The following is a 14,417-nucleotide window of genomic DNA, read 5'->3' as shown; positions in this document are numbered from 1 at the left end:
CTCGAATAATAAGCATGACCGAATGCAGTGATAGTATACAGGAATTGCGGCGGTGGAGGGGTATATATATGGAACCGGATGCATCACTAGCAGCACGATTGGATGGGCGGATGGTGATGCGAGTGTCAGCAAGCATTGACGGCGAGTCAATGCCCGCAGTCAACCACCGAGCGAGCCGTCGCCCGGATTGGGCCGCCGCTCCACTCCCGCGAGTTGGGGATTTATTAGAAACCTGAGACCAAACCCAAATTTGAAACCGGAAAGCCACGCTCCACCCCCACCTACTCGTGCCATATGGCCGCCCCGCCCACCTCGAGTCGAGTTACAAAACTCCCACATGCGCGTGGGCGTGGCGACCCGGAGACTGGAGGGTGGAGGCGCGGGAAACATGCAGCAACACCCCCGCCAAACCCACGAATCCGTCCGGCCACCCGAAAACGATGGTGCGTGTGAAGTTCCAGGAGTGGAGGTCCCCCAGTCCAGTCCACTCTCCGCATCAGCGGGGATGCATGCATGGGGCCCGGCTCTCTGCCGACCCAGCCAGCACGGCCAGCCAGCCAAGTGGTGAGGGCGAAAAGACGGGAGCGCCCCGGCGCGCGAGCCCGAATTGCGGGTATGGGCACGGAGGCGGTGCGGTGCGGCTTGGGGGGTTTGACTTGTGTCGGGGGCGGCCACGATGGCGACGGCCCGCCCATTTTGGGGTTGGATTGGATGCATGCTCGGCTCGGGCGGCGCGGCCGCTGGCTGCTGGGGGTTTGGCGCGTGTTTACGACGCTGACACTGGCTCGGCTTCGCTTGGCTTGGACGCTGGGCGCGTGGACGAGTGTGTCACACCTGATACATGAGTATCGGTGGACCTGGAAGGTGAAATAGATAGAAAGGGGTGAGCGTGTGTGTGCCAGTGGGCCACATGTGGCCAGGCGTGTGTGTGCAAATATAAGAGACCTACCCTGTACTCCGTGGAGGATATGAGATAAGAAAAGTCTAGTTGCCCTCATCCCCTTTCTCTCCTTCTCACCTATCCTGCTCCTCTCCTCGTCCCTTACCTCCGGCCGTGAAGCCGATCCCCTCTTGGGTCGTCACATTTGGTATCTCAGAGCCAGCAAAATTTTCTTAAATTTTGTTCCGCCGCGGTTCTTCCTACTCCCTTGGTCAGATCGGTAACATCCACCGCCGCAGGTGCGATTTCACTCCGGTGAAGTCGCTCGAAATCCTCGGCGGGGTTCGATCTACTCGGGGCTGGAGCCACGGCGCCCTCCAAGCCCTCAGCGCAGGCAAGGCAGGTGATAGCCGCCATGGAAACTCAGACAGCCAACCTCACCGCCCTGATGGAGAAGCTCCTGTCCAGATTCGACGAGGAGAGGGACTTGGCATACAAGCGAGCAGAGGCGCAGACGGCGTTCAACACTCAGGTCTCCCACGAGTTGCAGAGCATGTCGAAGCAGATCGGCCTTACTCAAGCAGAGGTAGATGACGTGCGTAAGGCTGCGTCCGCGTCCGCGTCGTCAACCCCATCCACGGGTTCCCAGGTGGACGATCCATCGACGGCGGTGCTACACACACCTGCCGTGCGGACGGGGCCTCCACCACCACCACCCGATCCGCGTGTCGCGTCTCCGCCAAGCGCCCTGCCCATACCGCAGACTATCGCGGGGTCAGCGCCGCTCGCACGGCTCACAAACGAAGGGCCGCCACTTCTATCCAAGCCAGATGACCAGATCGGGTTGCCAGAGCGGGGGTTTCAGTCAGCACCAGCGCCACGGGAGGAGTACTCCGTCAGGCCACCCAAACATCATTTCCCTCGTTTCGATGGTGCTGCCCCCCGTGTTTGGCTGGATCGTTGCTTGGCTTACTTCGAGCTCTACCATGTGCCACAACACAACTGGGTGGCAACATCAGCACTCTACGTCGAAGGCCATGCCGCTCTCTGGCTTCGGGCCTTCCGTCAGACGCATCCAGTGATCACTTGGGATTTGTTTCGCCGGGCAGTGGAAGAGGAATTCGGCCCTGAGGAGATCGAGTCCTCGATGCATGATTTGTTGCAGCTTCGACAGACAGGCACAGTCGCAGAGTACAGGCAGCAATTTGAGGTGCACATGTACAACATGATCGCACTCGACGCCACATTGAGCTCCAAATTTTTTGTCACCCAATTTTTGCTCGGCCTCAAAGATGAATTGCGAGCCGCGGTGCGCATCCAAGCACCGACCAGCATTACCAGAGCCACCGTATTTGCACGCATACAGGAGGAGGAATTGGACATTCAGCGCCCTCGCCTACGACCCACTTCTGCAGGACGGCCACCGCCACTGCCTAGCGTGCCACCGGCGTTGGGACGTCCTCCCCCAACACCATCAGTGCCACCTGCCACTTTAGTACCCCACGTCGTTCCGGCACCTAAGCAAGCCCCGGACGACTTCGGGCGCGAGCGGCAGCTGCGAGACTACAGACGCCAGCATGGCCTCTGCTTTCGTTGTGGCGACAAATACTCCAGGGACCATCAATGCAAACGCTCAGCGCAGTTGCTCACAATAGAGGTGGGTGATCATGGGGAAGTGCTATCTGACGAAGCCGTGCACGCGCTGCAGTTACTTGATGAGCCAGACGGGGCTACAGAGCCCGCGTGCTGCCTTCTTTCTGCACACGCGGTGGAAGGCACGGAAACAGCGGAAACCATTCGCCTGCGAGCAACTGTGGGTAACCAGACGATGCTGCTGTTGGTGGACTCGGGGAGCACGCACAGTTTTGTCAATTCAACATTTGCTGTCAGAATTGGAGCAACAACAACACCCATTCCTTCCATTGCTGTACGGGTAGCCAATGGCCAGCGACTGAACTGCACAGCCATGGTACCGCAGCTCCAGTGGTGCAGCCAGGAACACACATTCAGCACAGATATGCGTGTGCTGGACTTGGGCGTCTATGATGCAGTTCTCGGCGTCGACTGGCTAGCGCAACATAGCCCCATGAAGTGTGATTGGCAGTTGAAAACAATGCAATTCGAGCGTGATGGGACAGCAGTACACCTACAGGGAGTTAGATCGGATGAATCGCCAACCCTTACTGCTTTGGATGCTGCTTCTCTTTGGCAAATGCATGATGCAAACGAGATTTGGGGGGCTGGTTTAATAGAACTCCAAATGGCGCCAATACCAGATTTAGCAACAGCTCAACCACCACCAGTTGTGATCCAACGCATTCTAACGGAGTTCAGTGATGTCTTTGCTGAACCTACAGGATTACCTCCCCGCCGTCAATACGACCATGCTATCACTCTAGAACCGGGGGCCACACCAATCAACTGTCGCCCGTACCGTTATTCTCCGTTGCAGAAAGACGAGATAGAGCGTCAGGTTACGGAAATGCTGCGGACAGGGATCATTACTCATAGTATGAGTCCCTACGCCGCTCCTGTACTCCTGGTGAAAAAGAAGGATGGAACCTGGCGCTTCTGCGTAGATTACAGACGCCTGAACATGGTGACCATCAAAAACAGATTTCCCCTTCCCGTCATCGACGAGCTACTGGATGAACTTGCTGGCGCCGCCTTCTTTTCCAAGATCGATCTGCGAGCTGGATACCATCAGATCCGTATGAAAAAAGGCGACGAGGAGAAAACTGCATTCAAAACGCATCACGGCCACTTTGAGTTCCGTGTCATGCCATTTGGGGTCACCAACGGACCACCCACATTCCAATGTGTCATAAACTCGGTGTTCTCCGGACCAAATCGTAAGTTCGTCATTACTTTTCTCGATGACATCTTGGTGTTCAGCCGTTCTCTGCAGGAGCATGTTGATCATCTGCGCACCGTCTTCTCCATTCTGCGACAACATCAACTGTATGCCAAACAATCCAAGTGCTCCTTCGCACAACCCAGCATTGAGTACCTCGGGCATGTTATTTCCAGGGAGGGCGTGGCAACTGATAAGAGCAAGACTAGTGCCATGTCTGCGTGGCCGACACCGACAAATGCCACTGAACTCCGGGGTTTTCTGGGTTTGACAGGCTATTACCGCAAGTTTGTGAAGAACTATGGGATTCTCGCCAAGCCATTGACTCAATTGCTCACTAAGAAAGGATTCAGTTGGACAGATCAAGCTCAAGCGGCGTTCGACCTCCTCAAACAAGCAATGGTGAACACCCCAGTGCTATCTCTGCCTGATTTCAACCGCCCATTCTCCATCGAGACGGACGCATGTGATACGGGTGTGGGCGCTGTCCTAGTACAAGAAGGCCACCCTGTCGCCTACTTAAGCAAGGCTCTAGGCACACGCAATCAACGTCGTTCCATTTACGAGAAAGAATTCCTTGCGGTGATCATGGCGATAGACAGGTGGCGCGCCTACCTACAACGGGCACCATTCTTCATCGTCACAGATCATAAGAGCTTGTGCAGCTTGGGGGAGCAACAGTTGGACATCGAGTTACAGCGCAAGGCGATGTCCAAGCTTGTGGGACTGCAATTCTCGTTCAAGTGCCGGCGCGGTGTTGACAATGGTGCCGCAGATGCATTGTCTCGCGTCGGGCATCTTCTTTCCCTCGATGCCATCTCCGTGTGCCAACCACAGTGGCTGCAAGAAGTCGCGAACTCATACGAGACGGACGCTGACGCCCAAGATCTGCTGCAACGGTTGGCTGTCTTCAGTCCGGATGAGCACGGCTACGAGCTCAGGCAAGGCGTGATCCGCCTTCAGGACCGGCTCTGGATTGGTGCCAACACCGCACTCTAGACCAAACTAATCAGTGCTTTCCATGCCAGCGCAATTGGGGGCCACTCTGGAGTCACGACCACATATCAGCGCCTCAAGAAGCTATTTGCCTGGCGGGGCCTCAAGCAGGCCGTGGAGGAATTCGTGCACCAGTGTGCCGTTTGCCAACACGCCAAGCACGAGCATATCAAGCCACCCGGACTGCTGCAACCTCTGCCCATCCCTACAGAGCCGTGGCATGACCTCACCATGGACTTCATCGAAGGTTTGCCACTGTCTGAGGGCTATGAGGTGATCATGGTCGTTGTTGACCGGTTCACTAAGTACGCGCATTTTGTGCCCTTGCGTCACCCCTTCACAGCAGCAACAGTGGCGCGTGCATTCTGGGACAGCATCATCAAGCTGCACGGGGTGCCACACTCGATTGTCTCGGATCGCGATCCTATCTTCACCAGCAAAATGTGGCGTGCTCTCCACGACGCCGCCGGCACCAAGCTCAGTTACTCGACAGCATATCACCCTCAGACGGATGGACAGAGCGAGCGCGTCAATCAGTGCCTCGAGATGTATCTGCGATGTGCGGTGCATGACAATCCCAAGCAGTGGCGAAAGTGGCTATCCACGGCTGAGTTCTGGTACAATACCACCTATCACTCATCACTAAACACAACACCGTTCCAGGCACTCTACGGCAAAGAACCCAACCTGGGTGGTCTACCTACTTTGGCCACCAGGTTGCCCGCGGATGCAAGCACCGAGCTGGACTGGGCAACTCACAGTGGCTGGCTCCGTGATCAATTGGCGCGGGCTCAAAACAGGTGCAAGCAAAAGACTGATCGCAATCGTACAGAGCGTTCCTTCGAAGTGGGTGATTCAGTGCTGCTCAAGCTTCAGCCATATACACAGTCAACAGTGGCTAACCGCCCGTACCCCAAATTGGCGTACAAGTTCTTTGGTCCATTTCAGATTCTGGAACGCATTGGTCCTTTGGCTTACAAGCTCCAGTTGCCGGACGACAGTCGCATACACCCAGTTTTTCATGTCTCGCAGCTCAAGCCCTTCACTCCGGACTACAGTCCAGTTTTCTCAGAGCTACCCCGTGCACCGAACCTCACAGCGGCACCGGTACAACCTATTGCCATTCTCGAACGTCGCATGGTGAAGAAAGGCAACAACTCAATTGTGCAGGTCAAAGTTCAGTGGTCTTCGTTAGCTCCTGAATCCTCGACCTGGGAGGATTATTCTGTGCTCCGTCAGCGCTACCCGGAGGCAAGCTGTTGGGATGAAGACGCTCGCGCTCAAGGGGAGGCAAATGTCACACCTGATACATGAGTATCGGTGGACCTGGAAGGTGAAATAGATAGAAAGGGGTGAGCGTGTGTGTGCCAGTGGGCCACATGTGGCCAGGCGTATGTGTGCAAGTATAAGAGACCTACCCTGTACTCCGTGAAGGATATGAAATAAGAAAAGTCTAGTTGCCCTCATCCCATTTCTCTCCTTCTCACCTATCCTGCTCCTCTCCTCGTCCCTTACCTCCGGCCGTGAAGCCGATCCCCCTCTTGGGTCGTCACAGAGTGCGCGTGGGCCGGCGCCGTCTACACCTTTTGACCGGCCGCGCGCGCGGGCTCGTGCCGGTAAATCACACAGCACACGACATGAATCGCCTTGTCTGCCTGTTTCCATGTCCGGCCCGCGCGCCGGCCTCGGCACCACGCACCGCCGCCGCACGACCTATCCATAAATGCCGTGTACCCGCCGTGCCAATCCGCCCTCCGATCCCTCGCCGGCCGCCAGTGCCCACTCCAGCTTTCCTGCGCGCGCTCGCACCGACCTGCCGGTACGCTGTACGTGACGTGCGGGCCTCTCGGCCAGCCAAGTAGAAGAAGATCGGTCTGCAGCGCACGCCATTTTTTCGAAATCTCCCAGTACGGCCACGGTTATCTTGGTAGATTAGCGATCGACGGCATTGATTGCGGGCAGGCAGCCCCGCGTGACGACGCAGTACGTACCGGTGCGTAGCAGGCATGCGCGCGGCGAGGTGCAACCACCAACGCCAGTTAGTGTTAACCCACCGACCCGCACCAACAAACACGACTGCGCCACCACACCCGCTCGCTCCCTCCCCCGCTGGGTCGATCTCTGCGTCTTTTTATCGTCTCGGACAGAGGCTGTAACTCGAGACTGTTTTCGAATTTGCAATAGCTACTCCTTGGACCACACATGCATACAGGTTAATCAACGGACGAAAAATTGAATAAAATTAGGGATCGAATGTGGTCTTATTCCACGTGCAGAGAAGAGGAAACATGCACAAGTTAGACGAGAGTCAGGTCATGTAGTAATATGAACCAAATAAGAATGATGAGTGGCAGTGGTATTTTCAAGCACGCCATGTCGTTGTCGTCGACCACGACCAGACCAGACCAGGTGTAGCTTTCGTACGGGTATTCTACCACCAGTCTACCACACGACCACGAGTACACAACACTCATGCATCTACAGTTGCCCGAAACCGCCGACGTGGTGCCATCACCACGCCAACGACATAACTGTTCATTGCACCACGCCACGCCACTACTCCTGTTACTACCACTCTCCTGCCTGCGACTCTACATTACCGTGCACTTAACTGCTCATTACTGTCGCAGCGTGAGTGTCCGTGATTATTTTAGGAGCCTCGCCGGATAACAAAAACGATCGCATGCAGTAAAGAAATTGCATGCGCAGAAGCGGCTCAGGGCATATACAATGGTTCTATCTTAAGAGTGCCACGTAGGATAAATGATGAGGTGGAGGAGAGAGAAATCGTAAGATAAGGCTTGTCTTCTCTTAAATAAGAGAAGACAAGAGATGATCTCTTAGCACAATTTGTCTCACCATGTTTTTAGGAACAACTAATTATTGAAGATAAGGCTAAAAAATGACCCATTGTAGACATGTTTTTTTATCATCTCTAATTTACATGCAAGACTTAAGATAAGACTATCTTATCAACCATTATACATGCCCTCAGTAAGGAAACTGCATGCGTGGAAACGTACAGTGGGATGAGTTTTCCGTCAGTAGTGTGTTAATCTTTGCCGCCTCACGTGATTACAGGAACCATATGCATGGGTGCTGTCGCGTACTACGTGGAGTGTTATCATCCATGTGGCGCAATAATTACGTGGTGATGCAGTGTCTGTGAAGCTGCATGCGAGACCGGTCAAGCGTTCGAGCCAGAAGAAACGCAGTTCGAATCGATGCGCTTGGAAGAATCTGAGGCCGTTAAAGTTCCACGAGTACTGTTAACTAGATAATTTAATTTATCCTCACTGCATAATGCATACGCTTCTCATTTTACGCAGTGGGCTTTCTAGTCATTTCCTTGTATTCTGCCCTATTCGCGCATGTTCTCACTGCTCAAGTTTTCTCCTGCCTTGAAACATTGGTTTTTCAGGGGGAAAATTAACAACATTTTTTCTTAGGCGAGTACTGTATCTATATCCTTGTGGATATTGGTCGTGTATCAACGTGTCTTTAAATGGACCTGGGAGCAACATGGTGCTGTCGAAAATGAATGTAAACAGGAGGAGTTAATTTCCGGAAGTAATCCATGCAGGGCCTTCCCACTAGTACTACTCCCAATATACCTAAACCTCGTGTTGCCCAATCGGGAGTTAATACTATTATTACTACTTAACTCTTGCATCAACTGTATTCAGAACACATGTGCGTTCTATCAGTGTCGCTAATGCCGGTGAATCCATGGGCGATGCATGCATGCTTCGCAGCTCACAGCTGCATGCATTTTCCTCCGGGAGGAGACGCCAATTCCGTTCCAGCCCAAACAAAGATCTGCGGGGACCCAACCCCAAAATGGCTTACTGTAGTAGTATGGGGTAGGGGTAGGGGTAGGGGCAGGACGGGTATTTGGCGAGCAGCGGAGGGACGCAGCTCCTTTAACGTACGGCGCACTCGCTGACGTGTGGACCCGGACCCACGCGTCAGTGGCCCAACGTCAGGTGGCCGTACGTCAGGGATCCGGCTCCGCAGCGGAGGGGGAGCGAAATGGAATGAGGCGGTGGGCCAGTGCATGGTAAAGTGTGTGGGACACATGGGAGCGAGCGAGCGAGGACAGCACGGCAAGCTACAGTGGAGAGTTGTGGGCAAGAAACAAAAGGCGAGGTTGCCGCGGCCTGAGCAGAGCGCGAGTGAGCCCCGTCCATGGACCGCAAGCAAAAGCTAGTCGCCGCGTCCGCGCCGGAAGGAAGGAGGTTGGGGGGCGGACTTTTCGCTGGGGCGGTCCATGGACCGGGCCTAGGGCGCGTCGGCGGAGTCGAGGCGAGCGGCGACGGGAGCTGCGTCCGGGCCGTACCCGAGAGAGACTCCAGCTGGCCTCCGCTCATTCCCAGCTCAGCACACCCCTCCCCTGCGCTCTGCTCCGCCTGCCTGCCCGCCCGCGCCTTTTGATTTCCTTTTTTTTCTCTCTCCTTGATCGACTATAATACTAATAAAAAAACACGGGCCGAAAAGTGGCCCACCCGCGCCACGCGCTGCCAGTCCTCCTTCCTCGAGATGCCGCTTCCCTCCACCTCCACGTAGGCGCCTAGTCATGCAGCCACCATCCTTCCCGCCAACTTGCCACGCCTCCCCGCCATCAACTATCCAAGAATCATGCACGCCCGCCCGCGCCCACACAAACAGCTTCCTCCACTCCCGCAAAGTAGCATAGCAGTATCAACAATAATTTCGTTTAGAAATGGATTTGGTGACTGCAATTTGCTGGAGTGCTTGATTTTGTGAGCTTGTTTCTTTTCCGTCTGCGACGTGTATGAGTGTGTTTTTGGAACAAAAACAATACGCTTTCTACTTATAATATATAAATAAAAGAAGCTTGTAGCTGCTCTATGAAATGTATTTGACGCGTTAACGATTATCATGATTACCTCTGTGTGCTTGTAAGTGATTTCTAGAAATAGTCCACTCAAATACTCTGATATTTAGTTATCTAAACGGTTTTATATTTCTTTACAGAGGAAGTAGTACCTCTATCGCTCTATACACAAATGCAAAAATGTCCTACCTCCTACATATGTTCGCAGAGGGAGGGCTGGAGTAATGTAAACATAGGTAAACTAATTTCTTTTACAGAAAAACATAGGTACACTTGATCAACAACTCTTCTTTTTTTTCGCATATAATCAACAAACCTCTTGATATCATTAGTCCCCATCTGATAGTATATTCCAGCCTCAGAATAAAAATACCATAGTATATGAATAATATTTTGGTTTATAGTAAATGAAAAATAGGTAACTGCAGTTTGCAGGTTCCGTGTGCTAGTTCCTTGGGTAAGCATTGCATAGGACTCTCGTTTTTGGAACTGAACAAAATCCGCTTTAAATAAAAGAAGCAAGAAGCTGTTCGCGGGCAGGTATTTTATGTCTTAACGATGATTATGATTTCCCCTGCATGCCCGTAAAGGGTTTCTGGAAAATATTCTACTCCAAAACTTGAGCTGCAGACGTTTGCACGGAATAATGCAAGCATAGAATGATACCAACTTAATCAACAACTTCTATGTTTTCTGTAAAAGCTATATAATTTCTCCTGGAGCTGGTTCACTTGATACACACATTGCGCCAGTGTGCCGATTTTGTAGCTGAAAAATCGCTAGCATCTGCATGCGCGCGGCGCAAAGATCCAATATACAAGGACGACTTTACAGCTTATATGCTCAATCATGAGCTTGGATGCACAACCGCCCTCTAATCTTGGCGTACCATTTCATGTGCTAGCTGTACATTCTTTTGTTATTACACTACTCCCTCCGTCACGGTTTAGAAGGCACAGTTAAATTTGCGTGTGTTTCCACAATAGACAAGGTTTAGGCCACATTGCATTTATTTCTAGTAGCTAATTAGTACTCCGTATATTATTTCTATATGCATGCGTAGTGTGAATGCTATTTTTTAGCCCATCACACAACCAATAGATAACCACCTAGGTCCCAAAAAATTTCCAAGTGTGCCTTCTAAACCGTGACGGAGGAAGTAGAAAATCAACCAACTGCTTACTAACTCTGCTGGCGGAGGAGAGTCTTTCCAATCATCATCATATGGCTAAGGAACGGATTAAAATATTCCGGTGGTCCACGGCTTATATGCAATTATATACATTTCTCGCAGCAAAGTTAGCTAGCAACCAGGTAAACCTAGGCCTACCCTCCATGACTTTTCATGGGTAGATTTTGTAGAGTTTCGGGCCGCCGAATATGGTCCAAAGGAGAGGAGAGCCCTTCCTGATTGCTTCGATACACCACGTTGTCGTTGGTTCTGGCTCTTCACTTGCAAAAACACATGCTCTCAGATGCTAGTGCTCACAAACAATCAGGAAAAGGAAAGCCGTTTTTTTTTTTTTGCTGGGGACAAGTCCGGGTGGGCGGAGCCATCCACCACAATCCTCGTGATCGCGCGGAAGCCCACGGCGGCCCACCTCCCCGAGCCGGGGCCCGGGGCTCGAGTGGAGCGAGCACACTGGCACCGCACTGTAACCCGTGCCTGGCCGTGCGCGCGCCGAGACCGCTCGATGGCCATCGGACGGCGCGCGCGGCGGCTCGCTGGCTGGGTATGGGGCGCGTCAGGCCCGTGAGCTGGCGCACGTGAAAGGGGTGGCGGCGAAGCGTGGCAGGCGAGGCCGCTTAGCTGGGAGTAGCCCTACGTAGGCCCGCAGTGCAGCTGTAGAGAGAGAGAGGCAGCTGGGGGTGCAGGCCGGGGCATGTGATGGTTTGATTTCGGCACGGGGGTGAAGCTGGGGGCGCGTGCCGGCCGGCCAGTGCGCGTAGCCGCGTAGGCGCAGCGACGAGGACGGCTGTGCCGCCGGCCCCGCCGGGCAGACAGCGGCAGCGACCAGCGAGGACGGCACTGCTGCGCTCGCGGTGCTGCCCCAGCCGCCGCGCCGCTGGGTGCTTGCTGCTCGACTGTGGTTGTTGCATCGGCATGGGTGGCCGAGCGCGAGCGGCCGCGGAGCGGAAAGAGCTTTTCGTTTCTCTCTTTCGGCTGCAGGCCCAGCCCAAGGCCACCTTGTCATGTTCCGCCTTCCAGGAAGCATGCATGCATGCAGTGTAGCTACTGTAGCCGGATTCGCTGTGGCAAACAAATCGTTCGGTCGACACGTCCGTGCTCCCTCTATCATCGCTCGTGACCCGGACGCTGCTGCTCCGTGCGTGACCAACCGAGACCTCGAACCTCTCGAAGCCCCGGGCTAGCTGGAAACAGAGAGACAGAGAGAGAGGGGGAGGAGCGCTGAGCCGCTGACCTGAAAAGACAGCTTCCGCAGTCGCGTCCATCGAGCCGAAGAAATGACAGCAAGTAGTGTACCTCACTTGTGCTGATTATTACTCTGTTCCAGCTCCTGGTAGCCAAAAGAAAAGCACACAAAATGCTGTACGTATTCAACTACAGGTGGAAAGCACAAAAGCAGCGGTGAAACGATTGGAACAAAGAAATCAGCAGAGCTGAGTGGAGTAGGGTGCAGTGCAGGTGAGCTGGCTCGCGGTTGGAAGCGCAGGCGGGCAGTCAGGGTAGGGTTAAAAGATGATTTTGTTCTGCCTCCATGCTCGGTTTGGGGTCTAGAGCAGGGCAAATGGTGAGTTAGTGTACAGGCCAGCTGTTGTGTTTGTGTGTCCTCGGGCCAGCCACAACCGTGCCATGGCATGCCACCATGGCAGCCACATCGATCCATCGCCCATACAACAGACACGTCGACCCAAATTATAGCGTAATGCTCCGCTCGTATGCGCGATTGAAGATGTATGTGTGATAACTAAACGCGTGCATGGTGGTACGTAAGCAGGGTGTTGGTTACCGCTCAAAATTTCAAGATTTACCATGGTTTCCACATATTTCAGCCCCCTCGATAAATGGTCATTTCGAGCAAAAGTCGAATTTTTTAAATTTCTAGAATTCAAACGCTCAATGTATAGTAAAGTATGGCAACACCTCACAACACTTGCGTAGACAACCTTCCACTAAGCTAGTAGCTCTGTTATGATAAATATAAGTTCAAGTGCTATCTATATCTATTTTGAAAGAATTTGAATGCAAAATTGAATTGTAAATTTCGTTCAAAATTTGCTCAAAATTTCGTGGTAACTATGGTGACCACGTGTACCGATTCCCCCTCGGTAAAAATGCCCCATTTGGTAACCAAAACCTTGTACGTAAGTAGGCCATTTAGTCAGTTTCTAGTATGTCTACAGAAGAGGGGGCATACATGTATGCCCGTGCAGGGTAGAGTAAACCGTGTGAACCGTGAACCGCTGTTCGTGCCGGCGGATTTATGGAATGGAAATCTTCTCCCAAGTATGTACTCACGGATCATCCATGTGAAAAATATAATGACAGAGCCTAATATGACGTTCGTGCCATACGTCGAATTCCAAACTGTATCATAGCATCAAAATTAAGGCGTGTCGTATGTGTATTCTACTTATCCCACCGTTTCTTTGTAGTTACCATATAAAATTTGTCTAAAGTCAAACTTAGAGCATCTACAATAAGACTTAGCAAATCAGACCGAATAAACATCAGTGGATGTGCGCAGGTTGAGTTCTTATTTTTCCGCTCGTGCAACCATAATTTTTTTCCCTTATATGTCCGGTTACTTGCATTTGATTGATGAAGATGTTGAGAGAGAAAGAAAAAAATAAAGAAAGAGAAAAAGTGGTCTAGGATGGGCCGCGTCCTATGTGGCAGACTGACCAGGCACGTCCGTAAGACCTCATGTTCTCCCTACATATATCATCAATAGATATGGTAAATATGAGGAGTCCAGTTGTGTCATTTTTTCTCTTCTCTCTCCTGCCCGGGTGCGCCTGCGGACGTTTGAGTAAGTATAAACTATTTTATAGGAAAGAACACCATTCAAAATAAATAAAAATCAGTATCAATAGATGCACAATGAAATGAATTTTCATACTCCCTCCGTTTTTATTTAGTCCGCATCTTAGCTTTAGTCAAAATCAAGCTTTGTAAACTTTGACAAAGTTTATAAACAAAGATATTGACATATACAATAACAAATCAATAACATTAGATTTATTATTGAATGTACTTTCACATCATATAAATTTGTTATGTTAAATATTTGTATTGTTCTATATAAACTTGGTCAAATTTTATAAAGTTTGACTTCAGTCAACTCTTATATGCAGAGTAAATAAAAACGGAGGGAGTACTGTATAACTATAGTATTGATGTTGATATTTTGAAATAAAAATTTAATCAAACTTTGCATAGTTTGAATTATTTATTAATACATGTAGTAAAAAGAAACAAAAAAAAAGTACTAATACGTCGAATAATGAAATAGACAGTGCAAAAAAAAAACCCGGAAGAGACTGCGCGGAGCTAGTTGGTTCCTGGCTCCAAGAAGCATGGGACCAAGGATCGCATGCTAGAGCTGCTAGCTACATGCACGTCGATCGCAAAATTTTCCTCGCGATCCAAGTCGACGGCACCGACACTGTATGTACTTATCCATATATTGTACGTATATACTTCCTCCGTTTCTAAATAATTGTCTTTCTAGACATTTCAAATGGCTACCATATACGGATATATGTAGACATATTTTAGAGTGTAGATTCATTCATTTTACTTCGTATATAGTCACTTGTTGAAATATCTAGAAACACAAATATTTAGGAACGGAGGGAGTATA

Source organism: Triticum dicoccoides, chromosome 3A, assembly GCF_002162155.2.
Source record: "Triticum dicoccoides isolate Atlit2015 ecotype Zavitan chromosome 3A, WEW_v2.0, whole genome shotgun sequence".
Taxonomy (NCBI): domain Eukaryota; kingdom Viridiplantae; phylum Streptophyta; class Magnoliopsida; order Poales; family Poaceae; genus Triticum; species Triticum dicoccoides.
This window is presented reverse-complemented; position numbering follows the sequence as displayed.